This window comes from Falco peregrinus, chromosome 11, assembly GCF_023634155.1.
Source record: "Falco peregrinus isolate bFalPer1 chromosome 11, bFalPer1.pri, whole genome shotgun sequence".
Classification (NCBI taxonomy): Eukaryota; Metazoa; Chordata; class Aves; order Falconiformes; family Falconidae; genus Falco; species Falco peregrinus.
The window spans coordinates 12,265,295-12,279,666 of record NC_073731.1 but is presented as its reverse complement, the minus strand read 5'-3'; the positions used below and the strand labels follow the sequence as shown (position 1 = coordinate 12,279,666).

General features: G+C 47.5%; 1 protein-coding gene across 3 annotated transcripts in view; it reads right to left on the bottom strand.

Moving 5' to 3' along the window:
* Positions 1-12,257, bottom strand: part of TJAP1 (tight junction associated protein 1) — a 40,094-nt gene extending 27,837 nt beyond the window's left edge. For 2 of the 3 annotated variants that reach the window (XM_055816368.1, XM_055816369.1), the window contains exons 1-2: positions 12,110-12,257; positions 10,978-11,052 (exon numbers count right to left, since the gene is read on the bottom strand). The gene's annotated coding sequence lies outside the window, so the exon portion shown is untranslated. Of the gene's footprint in view, positions 1-10,977; positions 11,823-12,109 lie in introns of those variants that run through there. The other variant, XM_013300290.3, reaches the window with a different exon arrangement.
* Positions 12,258-14,372: the final 2,115 nt, after the last annotated feature.

Genomic DNA, 14,372 nt, shown 5'->3' with positions numbered 1-14,372 from the left:
GTGCCAGGCAAATGAAAGACTTACATAAAGAGGACAAGGAAGGCCAGCATGACAGGGGCATACAAAACTAGCAACCATTTCTCACAGACATCACGTCAAGGATCCCAAAATAATCCATCTGCATCCTGATCTGCCATCCTTCAGCAAGCTTCCCGTCCCCACCTCTTGAGGTACCAGCCACAAAAAGGAAGCTTTTCCAGAAGCTTAAGGACATTCACCCACTGACTGGGGGAAGCACTCCTGCCTGGGTTAAATCCCAGAGCCATTCCGTCTCCAAGCAGACTTCTCATGCAAGGTTGGTACTGAGCACAGCTTGATGGCATGAGCCACTCCATTATCTACTGATTGCCAAGAGCACATAGGCTGCAGAGGGGATGAGCCAACCTTAATTGGCCTTATTGGTGTAAATTAAACCCTGCAACACACCCAAGCAAACAGCCAGTTCCTTCGGAGGAGCAAGCATGAGTTATTTTGCTGCAGCTATATAGGAAACATTGCTGCTAGGACATGCCCCTGGAGTGACTGTGCCGCTCAGCTCTCCCGCTGCATTCCTGGGGTTGTTTAGCATGGACTCAGCTCCAGCCTTTCCACAAGCAAAAAGTCTGAACCCTGAATGCCATCTGCAAATACAGCCAGACTCCACCTCCTGCATGCCTGCAGGCCACCAGGTGTGGCCAGGAATGGCACAAGCTACACACTAAACACACCTTTGATGTGGAGCTGAAAGCATGTAGCCAGGGGGCATGAACAGCACGCCGCCCGCCGCCGTGCTGACTCCCAGTGCAGGAATGTGGCTGCAACCACAGGCCAAGGAAGGCAAACACATTGCATTCCTCACCAGGCAGGGAACAAAAACAAGCAGCAAGCCCACACACCCACCACACTGACACACGCCACGCTCCCCATGCATGCCAGCCCTGCCACTGCCAGGACCCCAACAACAGCTTCAGCTTCAAACTCATTTATGGGGGAGTTCTTGAGTTCTCCAGGCAACTTCTCAAGCCATGGGGCAAAAGAAACAGAGCAAGGCAGGAGAGTTATCAGCTGGGCATGCAAGCCACGGGGAGAAGAGCCACCACCAGAGCTGGGAAGTAGCCACTTTCCAGGACAGGAACAGCTCTGTGTAGCAGCCTGGGAGAGGAATTTCCTTGACTTTTCCTATAAGATGAGAGGTAAACATAACACAGACTTGTTGAGCTGAGGGGGCAGAGCTGAATAAGAAGCTGACTTTGGGTATTAGGGGTGCTTGGAAAGATCCAGGCCTTTCTCCAACCCCAGGAAACCACTCTACCTTAAGTCAAGCAGCTTCTCCAAGATGCAGCCACTTGCTCATCACCCAAAAATCCTTTTGTAAACACTGACCCCACTGCCCACAGAAATAGACCTGATCTTCATTGTATGTAATATTCTTCCCCTACAGCACTAACATCTGATCACTTACATGATCAAGAAGAGAGACCTGATGTACAAAAACCCAAGATATCAGGCAATCTCTCACCTCAGAATCTCACTATTTTAGTCACCGGCTTTATGCTCTAGACAGAAAAAAACACTATTCACTTCACACAAACTAAACACTTCATGCCACCTCCTTCCTGCAAAACCCAAAGCTTTCCAAAAAATTCATGGTCCCCAAACATGAATTTATTCTGAAGGCAAAAAGATGAGGATGCATCAGGAGGTGAAGCTGTCAGCAGCATTCTCAAGTCCATGAAAGGACTTTTAACATTGTTACCCCGCCACGTTCTGAATCTGCACTTACTTTATGTAATACAACTAAATATCAACCCACTCCTAAAAATCCACTGCCCAGTGCTAAGGGCCAACTGTGAGACTTAATAGCCAGTGTTCTCTCAGTGCCAAGCAGGAAAGCCAACACTGTCACAAGCACTATAGCAAGAATATATCCCACTTGAATCTACACCAATATCCCAAAGGCTACCGAAAAAAAGAGCTTCTATCTGCTGTGCTTTGCAGAGTAAGTTCTGAACTTCAGCAAAGCACAGGAATGTCACAAAGGAGCCAAATTTCATAAGGCAGAAATGACAGAAACCATTTAACACAGATATACTAGAACACATATTCCCTTCTACTTTCCAAAAAGCAAAGAGCACACACACAGAGGGAGCCCTCAAAACAATGTCAGCAAATTCAAAAAGCACCAACAAAGGGCCAAAATGCTGTAATCTCTGGAGAACCTGGAAGGGGAAAGGTCAGTGTAGCCACCACCGGTTCCAGAAACATGCCGATGCATCTAGCAAGCTGCCGGAGCAGGGATGGTTCGTAAGGCTGTGGTCCAGCTGGTCCGCATGTGCATTTGAAGGCCCTCACTGAGGAGAACGGTCTGGTATTAGGTAACAAGAACAGACCAGCTGAGATCCAGTAGACTTTCCCATGACCATTAAAAATCAAGACCTCAAGCTACCTATTTCCTTCTAAGCCAGTAAGGTAAGCTGCTGCAGTAGCTCCAGTACCTGAAAGAAAGAGGCATGAAAGGCCAGATTTACCAATAGATTTATATCCAAAGATATAAATAGAAGCCTGGCAGGATTTACAAAAGCACCCAAACAGATTAGGTGTCTAAATCACTACATGCAGGAGAAAGGGCTTCTCCACTTATAACCACGCCATACCTCTCCAACCCCAGCCACCACAAGAAAAGCCATTTCAGAGAGGATGGAAGCCCCTGCTGCTCTACAGGTCACCAAGGGCCATCCCTGTACAATCCACTTTGATGGTGGCAGCACCCAAACTCCCACAAGACTCAACAGTACAACCTGCAATGGCTACAGCTCTTGCAGAATGTAGGTCTACCCGTTTCCTGGAATAGGAGCTGCCTGTTCAGCTTCTCCTCTCCCTTCCCCCACTACATCTTTATTTTTTCATAGACTTAATACTGTTTCAAGGTACAACCCTCATCCTGCCACCGGTGGGTGGGTGAGTGGGGGAAAGGGGCCCTTTATAATTGTAGTGTTGCAATCTGCCAGCCCGTCCAGGCAGCCTGTTCCCGCCTGCACTGTATTAAATACCTTATAACTGATTACACCCCCATGGGGCATGATTAGCAGTCTTCAGAGAACAAAGTCTACTTTCATAAGAATAAGAACAGACACGTACTGCTAACCTACTACACAGCTGGGCAGGTGAGGAAACAGGGAAAAAAGGAGGGTGTGTGGAGGGGGGAGAGTTAACTGTACTGCTAACTCTGTTCTTTTCCTTCCCTCCCTATCCCTGCGTGTCTGAGTTGAGATTTCCACTGTCCCAAATTGTTCCCTTCAGACATAACCCAGAAGATTCAGGTAATGTAAGCTCATAAACAAACTGCTGCCTGCAGAAATCAGGCAAAGTCCTAACCTGGAGAGGTAAAGCCTTGAGGCAAGCAGATTGAGCTTTGCTCTGGGTGACAGCAATTTCTTCACACCAGTTCCCAGGAAAAAGGAAGGGTGAATTCCAACAGCAGCATCAATAAAAGGAGAAGGAGGGAAAGCTCGAAATATGATCACATACCCACGCCCCTCTCTAACCTCCGTATATGTATCTGGAAAGTCTATATAAGTAACAGCAAAACATCTAATTCAATCTGGAGGTTAACAGCTCAACAGAACCAGGTGATTCTTTTTTTCTTGTGGGGAGAGAGGAGGCAGCAAACAGGAGGAAAGCCCTTTCCATAGGGATCCCCAAACATACACAGTCCACGTGCATTGCCGCAACAAAGAACCAGCCTGATGGAAACTTAGCCAATCTGACATGAAATGACCTACAACTCATTAGCAGGTGCCTTCCAAATCTCAAATGCCCACACAAACAGCCACAAATATATCTGGTGCTATCTGGCCTCCATCTCAGCAAAGCAAAAAGAATCAAACAAACTGTACAGCCTTTTACCAAAAGGAGTAAGAAAAATGGAGGCAACTCCTAAGCTCAAACAAGTCTAGGATAATCCCTTCCAGCTACTCTCCCCAAATATACGACAGAGGAGAGCAGAGAAGGAAGCTCCAGGAAAATAGTCTTATTTCAGAGGAACACCTGTGTGGCAGCTTCAACAAAATAGTAGGAAGCCTTCTAACTCTGTCATTTTGGAAACAAGTCACCTGCTTTACCCAGAGCCCCCTGGCTTTGTCCTTGGCCCCATGGACGGATGCCCATGGTACAATCTAGAAGCACTTGTGTTCAGCTGATGCCTCTAGAAGGGGGCACCTTGCTGACACATTCCACCCAGATTCTTACCCAACACACCTGAGAAAGGATTTGTTGATGGAGACACCAACCCAGCTAAAAAATATCTACTTATATCTGCTTTACTCAGCAGTGGTCCTTCAGCCAGCATATAGGAGGTATCCGAACCGTACTGTTTAGTCTCATATGTACAGCAAAACCTGCATATTCTTTTTATTTCAGAAAGACCTGAAGGCACCAACTGACTTTAGGCCCTGAGGTACTCGGCACTGATGTAAACGCATCAATACATTTAGAGTTATCAAACAGATTGTGCTTCCAGGGTTTGGACAAATGGGAGTTTTCAGCATAAACACAAGTTAGTGATTAGAAGCTCCAGGAGGTAATTTAAATGATCACAGCCAGCTCAAAAATAGTTTTACTTTGGGAGTTGAAGTTGCAAAGCTGTAATAAATCCAAGTGACACAGTAAAACTTTTTATAAAAGCTGAAAATGAGTTGTGAAGCCCCAGATGGCCTGGTATATAATTTGATTCTGTTAACATGGGCCAGCAAAAGGGAAGCCACTCCTCACACTAAAAAAAAAGAAGGGAAAGAAAAAAAAGACCCCAAACCCCTATCATCCTTCAGCTCCTAGGAGATAGAAGTAGTCTGCTTGCATTTTGTGTGTATATATATACACACACATAAAATACACAGAAATAATACATATATAAGCAAAATTTTAAACCCACACAACTAACAATTAAATGTTCAATCCCCCACCATGCTGGGCAGCTATCAATCAGGCATCTGAGCTCAAATTGGAGCACTGCAGTCCAACGCTCTCCTCTGGCTGCTGTACCCTCACAGATACCCTGCACCCACCCCCCATTCCCAGAGTAAATTGCCTTCAACTGCAGAGAAGCACTCCCGCTATTCCAATACTGGTATTCACCACCAGGGCAAGAGACCCTAATTTAGCCCCACACGGGCCTTCTGCAAACTGCTAATCCCCAATACACAGCTGTTTTTCAAATGTGCGGGCATGAGCAAACCATAAACGATTTATGGCGCGTGGCAGGAAGACTCCTGGCTCCCTGCGTAGGCAGGGTTTTGGGACAAGATCATGCTTGGACTAATGTTTATATTGCAAGTTGTCAGTCGGGTTGTAAATCATCTCTAGAGCTGCATAGTAATACAGCTCTCCCCATCCAGCTGGAGCCTTGATGACATTGAATTCTATTATAGCCATTTCAGAGACACCTGGAGACCTATTTACAAAGGCATCATCTAATCAAGAAAAAATGGATACACTTATAAGTCAACTCTATAGAAATTCTGCAGCCCAGTAAGGGTGATTTGCTTTCAGGAATCAATCCAACCTGGTATGAGAAGCTTCCCAAAAATGACACTCTGTGCTAGCCCTAGAAGAAATTGGATTGAGTGCTTACACAAACATCTACTAACAGAGTGTATCGCTAGCAAAATGCAGTTACCTGAGGAAATCCTTCTGAGCAAAGCTTTCATTTCCTAGTATTTATATAACCATAGCACAAGCAACGCTTTGTAATTCAATCCTAAAAGTTCAATAAATATATTTTGCATACTCTAATGTATGGAACACTTTCTGCTTGGAAGAATGAAACCATTAAAGGCAGCATGTGAACTTGAAGTCCATTCTCAAGAAAGATTACTTAAACCAACTCTAATTTTAAACAAATACCCTGTCGTTTTCCATTATTTTCTTTTCCTCATTTGAAAGGGCTATGCACACAATACACACGGTACAGATCTCCCACAGGTAAGAGTTCTCAATAAGGAAACAATAATAAACAAAAACGCACAAGAAAAAACAGAACAGTAGAATTAACTGCAACCACTTTTCAGTTATGTGAGATGGACCAGATTTCAAGTCATTTCCCTAGAATACTTTTAACCTTCCCGTCAGGCAGCAGTAGAGTCCTCACTAATGAGCACCAAAGCTGCAGAATGAAATTTGATTTAGCAGACAATGAAGCAATGCATCTTTGGGAATTGTATAGAGCTTGTGCAACATACCCAGGTCTAAAAGCAGTAGCATATGCTAAAATAATGGTCAAAAACCTTAATGCCACAACGATTATCTAATTATAATCTCAGAAAAATAACATATTCTTTTGAAACAAATGCTATAAAGTAAAACTCGCCTAAGGCTTTTTATGAGCCTAACTCCTCAATAGTTAAACTACCTCATCTAGAGAAACTAACTCATTCACACGTGTTACATTAATGCTGCCGGACAACTGAGACTTTAAACACAAGAGAAAAAAAATCCAGTTATGTGTCCTACAACATTACTAAAGCCAGCTTTATCACAGAGCCAAAATACAAATAAAGAACTCAACCAAAGACACAGTAGCTGCTGTGGAACTTTCAGTTCTGAATTTGCTGACCCCTAGAAATCAGAAATTTAAACCAATTCTCTCTTACCACTAGCAGCAGGTCAGTTCCTCTGTGCCTAAAAACCAGCCCAATCCTTTCGGGGAACCTTACTTTCCAATCCTGACCCATTTCACTTTCTCAGCATCACAAAACGTCTATCAAAGTCAGTAACCCTTTACTCACAGCCATGATGCCTGCCACAAAAGGGTTCAGTTGTGCCCTAAAGCACCTGTTGTTCCCATAACAGCCCATAGGGAAGGTATCCATACAGGGATCTCAAGGTTTGCAGGACTCACTCCTAGCTCTGAAAATACAAAAACACACACACACACACTCTTACTTTCCTTCAGGAGTTCCCCTTGTGTTCAGGCAAATATTACAAACAAACACCAAACATCATTTTATACATAGCTCCGTACCACTGGCCACTCACCTTTATTAACCTATCCATCAAACCGAATTTATGCCTACTTGACCAAGCAGCACTGATGATTCTCTTGATCTTCAACACAAATTGGACATGAGCACAGAACACAGACTGTGTCTTCCTGAACACTAGTACACTGAGTTTCATGCCACAACATACTGGATCTCACTTGAAAAGCCTTAAAGCCCTTTCTTTCAGACGCCTTTCAGACTAAAGTCCACCACGAGACTGAAACGTGGACAGGCCAAACTCCACACTTTCTTTTCCCTCTTACAAGCAAAGGAAAGAAGCACAAAGTGCTTTGCCTGACCACTCTGCATGAAGAGACAGTACCTGCATTTCTCCACATTAATGAATAAGATGGTCCTCACATGGAATGCACTATCTTTCCCAGGACCCTGCTCTCCAGCAGCTTAAAATCTTCAACTACCAGGCCTAATCAGAGCAGCTGGGGTGTTTTGCGGGTTTGTGGGTTTTTTTGGTTGGTGGGGGTTTTTTTCCTAGTGCAGTTATCACAAAAAGTTTAGTGGGCACCCTAACATAGCAAGTAAGTGTGATTGTATACCTTGCCTCTGACACAGGCCAATACAAAGTAGTTTAGAAGATGGAGCAAGAAACCTCAGTGGACAATTATGGAACAAACTGCCCTTTCTTCAAACCTTTACCTTTTAAGAGATTGGGTTATGTCTGAAAAATACACGTTCTAAAACGAGTTCTTTAGCTAAAGCAAGTCTGAACATTTCCACTCATAAGTGCTTGATCTTTTCTGAATCCCGCTCAGCTCAGCCTCAGTGCTATTATGTGGTAGTGAATTTCCACAGATTAGACATCATGTGAAAATACTTTAAAATCATTATTCAGTTTGATGTCTATCAGTTTCACAGAATTGCGCTCACCTCAACTGAAGAATACATTCCAGCTCCTTCACCTCTGCACAGCAGTCTTCCTCAGGCTTGGCACCCAGCATTGTTGAAAAGCAGAGGAAAACTGAGCCCACCCAAGTGATGCTTATCCTGCATTCCAACCATTGCAATGCTATTCTCACACTCCTACACAGCCTTCCATGCCATTTCCTTCCTAAGCACAGCTCCCAGGAGGACACTCCAGAGAGGGTGGCTCATATCATTCCAAATATGAGACAGCCTGCAAGCTGCTGCTCTTGGCCCTCTCTCAGCATGCTAGCAGTAAGACCACGCATGAACGTGCTGACAATGAAGAGAACAATTTCTGAGTCTGGAACAAACAAAGGGACAAAAAAGAGAAAACATTAATTTAAGTAAAAAAGATTCAGCCAGAAAAGGCATTGCAAGCTGGGGAAACAAACAAACAGTTCCTGGGAAGGGAAAAAAGCAGGGGGTCTCAGAGGACCCACTTGCCTTAAACAAGGTAGGGCCTGACTTGCACTCTATAGCAATTTCACCACACTACAAGAATACACAGGACAGTGGATCACACAGGGGTCTGCTTCATTCTGAAGTCATGGCTTGGAATATCCTTTTCATCTCTCCTCCACCAGGCTTTACTAAAGCATTCAACACCACAGTATCCAAGTGTCTTACTGACACAGACTCTTCCTCAAATCCCCAGCAAGATGGGCATTAATCATATTTTGCAACGGAAGAATGAAGAGCAAGAAGCAGGAATGATCTGAACACATTCACACAATAAATCTGTGGTATAAATTAGGTAGTCTACACTGCAGTTCAGAATTCTGACCGCAGGGTCATCCTTCCCCTCCAACCAGCTGTAAAGGTACTTCCATTTTAAAAAGTAACTACTTTTTTAAAAAAAGTAAAAAACTACTACTACAGATACATCACTAGCCAATCTAGATCTAAGGAAAAGCCCTCAGGTAGGGGAACTGGCAGAGAAACAGGATGGACGATTTCATGCCCTAAGGCATTAGCTCTGTTTGCATAGATTACACATGTAGTTCCTTTGCAGTCCTGTGTAAAATGAATTCCAGAGAGGATCGTATTTACCCAGTTACTAGTGACTTGAAATACACATAGCTAGCACAAATGCCACAAGACTCACTCCATCCATAGCTCAAGGTGCCATACAATAAGCAGACATCTCCCCAACCAAAGCCTTCAAGCAAGGAGATGAATGTACCCAGCTTCAGGACCTTAAATCTACTCTCAAAGCATCAACCAAGTTGAACAGCCAAAGACATCTGTTGGATTATGACAATGCCAGTTCCTGACAACCCCAGTCAAAAGAGCAGATGAGTCAAAAAGGTGTCAAGCCAGATCCTCATTTCTGAGGGTAGGATTCCTCCACAAAATCTGTATCACATCCAACTCATTTGAGACCCCTACATGTTGTATTTCTCCCAGCAACATGAAAGGCAGAGGGTTATTAGTCACTACTACATTATTATTGTCATGCTCTACTGTAAAAGCTAGGCCCTTGCTAACAAGTACACGACATGTTTAATCCTTTATGATCTAACTCACAGAACTATTTCTCAGGACTACGCTGTACATGTGGCAACACATGGAAATCTCACAAAGTCCAGTTTTCAGTGGATCCTCCATAAAACACAGCTGACAATTTAACAGGTTAGGGAGCGCACCTTCAGAAAAATCATCAGCCTCCAGGATGAACACACATCTAGTCTACTTCAAACTACCACTGAAATATAGTCACATTTTACTGAAACTTGTTTATTTTGCTATCGTTCAAACACCTTGGCTTTCTTCATCTTTTTAAAAGCACTTCATATGCTACACCAGCTGCCACAAATCGTTTCTCCAAGCCAGCTCAGGTACCATTCGCACCAGCATGTTGACCAAAAATCACTAGTCCCATCTGACTTTATTTGTACTGCTACGGGACAAAAAGGGGGCAGACCTGGAAAGGATTATACCTCTTCCAAAGCTATGCCACATGATTCTATTTAGAATGGTTGGCAGAGATAAAAATTCAGGGTTTGAAAGCCGCAAAGCAAGTGACTTAGCAGCAGCCAGCAAATTACTTGAAACAGACTGGAAAAGAATGCAAAGTCATCTTTGATTCAGAAAATGGTGTGAGGAGGCAACAGGTCTTGGCATGTAACTCATCCCCTCCTGACCCAATGCCTTGTTAATATTAAAGAAGACAGCCATGGGCTGTACTTTGGAACTCCATTGGTGCTGCTGATATACATTCCCCTGATTTCAAGAGCACTGGGTGCCTGGGAAGGAATGAAAAGCCAAAAGTTCCTGATAGCACAGCTAAGACCTGCTAGCTTAAATGCTGATGTAACATCCAGAAGCTGAAACACACTGTATGCAACGCACTGTTAGGATACATGCGCTTTCTGCAGCGATTCACTAAGAAGTGAATAAACGAGAAAGGAGTTGTACTAAAAGTAATTTAACAAGTAAATGAGAAGTATAATCAAAGGACTGGCTGCTGGGTACCACACAGCTGCCCCTCTAAACTGGATCTCAACAGTGAGCTCAGGAGAGGATAGAAAGGCCAGCGGTACACCTGCACCACCCATCAGGCGACCGGTTAAAATATGGGTAAAAACAATAACATGGTGGAATAAATAACCTAACAGAACACAAGATCATTAGAGTTACCTAACTTTGGCATCACAATTATTAATAGAGCAGGATCATCAGAAATTATTTCACTGGGATTCTGGCTGGGTAGACCTCTCGTGATTACAGAGAACACAGCTACTTCAGCACTGACAGAACAGACCTTAGACTGTTTCTCTGGATAGCACATAAAGAGCACTGGCTTACATCTCTGCTTGAACTTCTCAGGAGCTCTTACTGAAATTTTCAGGGTCACTCTCATTTCATTCACAACCTGGCCTCTCAATTCAGGCAATGCAGGCCTACTACGATACAGAAAATGCCACAGAGAGGGACAGTTTTTCAGATGTGTGGTTCACATATTCTCAAAAAAATTCAAGTAGTGGGACCAAAAAGAACACGGCCTGACTCAGCATCAGCTCATTTCTGTCTTTCTTACCTGCTGTCTGATGCTTCAACAAGGATTCATTGCTTCCTCTTACGTAGGCCCTTTATCCCAGTTCCTTCTCTGAATCTGTAAAACAGAGATGCGTACCTCTGAAAAGCTTTCGCTGGCACAGAACTATCTGTGTGATGGATGATTCTTTTCAGCGGACAACATCCACCTGGCATCTCTCAGATCTAGGTCATTCTCAGCCTTGCCAGACTTGCATATCATTTGCACACCCTGATGCCTACCAATGCAATCTCCTGCCCATCTAAAAATGCATTTATTCGCACTTGATCATTTACTCTGCTACAGGCAGTGTGCTCAAGCCCAGAGCCAGGTGCAGTTCCATATTTATTGTTCACCTGTTTTTCTTTTAAACTCTTCTCATATTCCCAGGGGCTGCTCACTAATTCCATAGTAGGAAGCATTCCTTGCACTACAGAGGGTGTCCAGCCTGGGAGATAATTTCCCATTCCCCCCTGACAGGTTTGGCACCAGGGGAGCACCCCTCGCTCCCTTCCAACTCTGCCTCTTGTCACTTAAAACTCTGGTTCTTTAACACACATGCTGGCCTAGACTTGTGCCACTTTGCAGTTCCTACTCCAGCAATGCTCCCTGCACAGATACTGCTTTCTTGTCCCCTACACTACCTACCCCTCCATCACCCAGGCAAGGCTACACCCTGCGTGGACCCGGCTCGGCCTGCAGCTTCCCTGCCTGCTCTGCTCCCCTGCCCCAGGTCTCCCACGGGGAGAGAGAGCTCCCTAACGCATTGATTGCTAAGGCGATGGCATTACCACCCTCCCCCACGGGAACGGCCCTTTCCCCGAGGCAGAGGCTGTGGCCCTCCCGCCCTGCCGCCCCCGGTCCCCATCTGCCACCCACCCCGCTTGGCTGACTCCCCCTGCCCACGGTGCGACCCACCCGGACCCGCTGTCCTCGAGGGACTCGACACGTCCTCCCGGCCCCGAGCCACACACGGGGACAGGGAGAGCCCCCCGCTCGCAGGGCGCCGGCCCCAAGGCCGCCCGGGAAGGCCGGCGAGGCCCGGGGGCGCAGGGGCCCCCGCCCGGGCCCGGGCTCGGTCCCCAGCCGGTCGCGCTCCCGCTCCCCGCCCCCGGAGCCCCAGCCCGGCTCTGACCCGGTCGGGCTCGGCTCCGCCCGGGGTCCCAACGACTTTGCGGCCGATTCTGCCCCGGTTCAGCCCCGCCTCGGGCCCGCCCCAAACTTTGGCCCCGCTCGGCCCGGCCCCACGCTCTCGCTTCAGGCCGCCATTTTGCCGCGGGGCACGCCGGGTAATCCGGCGGAATCCCCACGCCGCAGCGCAGCTGCGTCATCGGGCAGCACGGGAGGGGCGGGGCCAGGCGCGGCGGCGGGCGCGCGGTGCGTCTCCCCCGTCACCGCGGCAACGCGAGGGGAGGGGCGGGGGAGAGGGGCGACGGGACGAAACCAACGGCGCGCGCGGGGGTGGGGGGCAGGACGAGCAAACTCGAGCGGCAGCGGCGGGGGGGGACGGTGCCGGTGCCCTCCCCTCAGGAGGGGTCGAGGCGAACGGTGTTTCTCCACCGGCGCTGCCCCCGTGCCGGCCGGCCCCGCTTGCCCTCTGCGGTCTGGTGGGGCCCGGGGCCACGGTAGCAGGCGGCGGTGGCGGCTCCGTGTAGGTTCGGTTCCACCCGGGACAGCCTTGCCTGGCTGCGCGGGCCCCTTCCCCGCCGGCGCTGCCCTGAGGCGTTCGCGCGGCCCTGCCGGGGAGAGGCCTGCGGCCGCGGCCCCCCCGCGGGGCGCTGCGTGGACGTTCGCGTTCAGTACGTCTCCCTGGTGAGACACGCCTGTTCAAAAAGTACCTCCGAGGGCACGGCGCAGGGGTGGGCCAGCAGACCGCCACGTGTGTGCCCTCGGGGGGAAGGTGGCCCGGCGGAGGTGTCTGCAAATGCACGGAACGAGGCGGGGTGGGCCGAGGCGCTGCGTGGCCTGGCAGAGGCCTCTGGCCTGGCTGGGAAGGATGCAGAACCTGCCCCTGCCTTTGCTCCTGGCTGCTCCAGCCCTTGGTCACCTTGCAGGCTGCCTCCGAGGTTATGCAGTTGAGAGCAGACCCTACAAAGAGGCAGCTAAACCCCTGAGCTGATGAAGATGACAGGAGGAAAAAAACCCCAAACATGTATTTTTGGAGCCCGTGGGTGCAGTCAGGACCCAAAATGGGCTCACAGTAATGGCAGGTGATCTGCTCTGTTCAGGTCTTTGCCAGCCAGGACAATTCACTGGGAGCCAGTGTCCAGGACCCGCTCCTTTCCCTTGTTACGTGATTCAGCTTGTGAGAAACATCATGACAGTCTGGGGCATAGCACAACCTGTCACTAGGGAAGTATCCCATCTGTGGGGCCAGGTGGAGAAGGAGGAAGAGGAATAAATGGGAAAGCCCACCTAAACCCCCAAGGATAACTGCCTGCTTCTTAAAGGAGAGGGGCAGAGTACAACATGTACCAGTCAAAGGCAGATAGCAGCTAGTCAAACCTGGACACAGTTTTGTAATGTGCTTTGGCCTTTATTTGCAAAGCCTTCCATCTGTTGTTCTAGCCTTGGGACTTGAAAAAGTCAATATATTTTAATTTTGAACCAAATTGCCCCATTTATTCCACTCTGAGCTCACACAGGTACTTTGTCCATTGCCTCTTGTGCCTGGCACATACACTCACCCTCTGCTCCCCTTCCCTATTAACATTTCTTTTATAAACACCTCCTGAGTTGATTATTCACATGATAAATAATGGAGCCTAGTCCAGAGGAAATTTGCACGGTTGGGAAACGTCCTGATAGTATTTGGATGATGTTCCTCAATGTCCTACGTTTATTAAGCCTTCAGATTTGCATTCAGGTAGTACCAGGCTCACAGCACTGGAAACTCTGCCCAAGTGGTGCCCCCTCTTACACAATAAAAGACAGGTGCTCAGCAGGACCCTTCTTCCATGACCTTGGGAATATTGTGCAAAAACGTCTGCTGCACACACAGCAAGTGCCGTCTGCACCACGCCACGCGTCAGCCAGGGATATTTCAAGAAAGCCTTCAGTACTTGTGCCCCCATAAATTCTCCAAATCCTCCCTGTGCTGGAGTCAGATAACAAGCAGAAGGACAATGGCTCCAAGAATCCAGGCTGCCCATCTGCTCTGCACTTCCAGATTCTTGCTTCCACCGCGCCAGCTGATGAAATTTTCATAGCTGATGAGGTTTCTCATTTCCACCAGGCCTTGCTGCCTTGGAGCCTTCACAGTTGTGGCCTGTTCAGGTTTCCGTGGGTGTGCACTGATGGCAGCAATGATTAGAGTCCTTTGCTTTCTTTTGGTGACCTGTCAGAGTAGGATCTTCAAGCTTTTTGCAAGCCTAGGTGAAGTAAGCCCCACAGGAAGA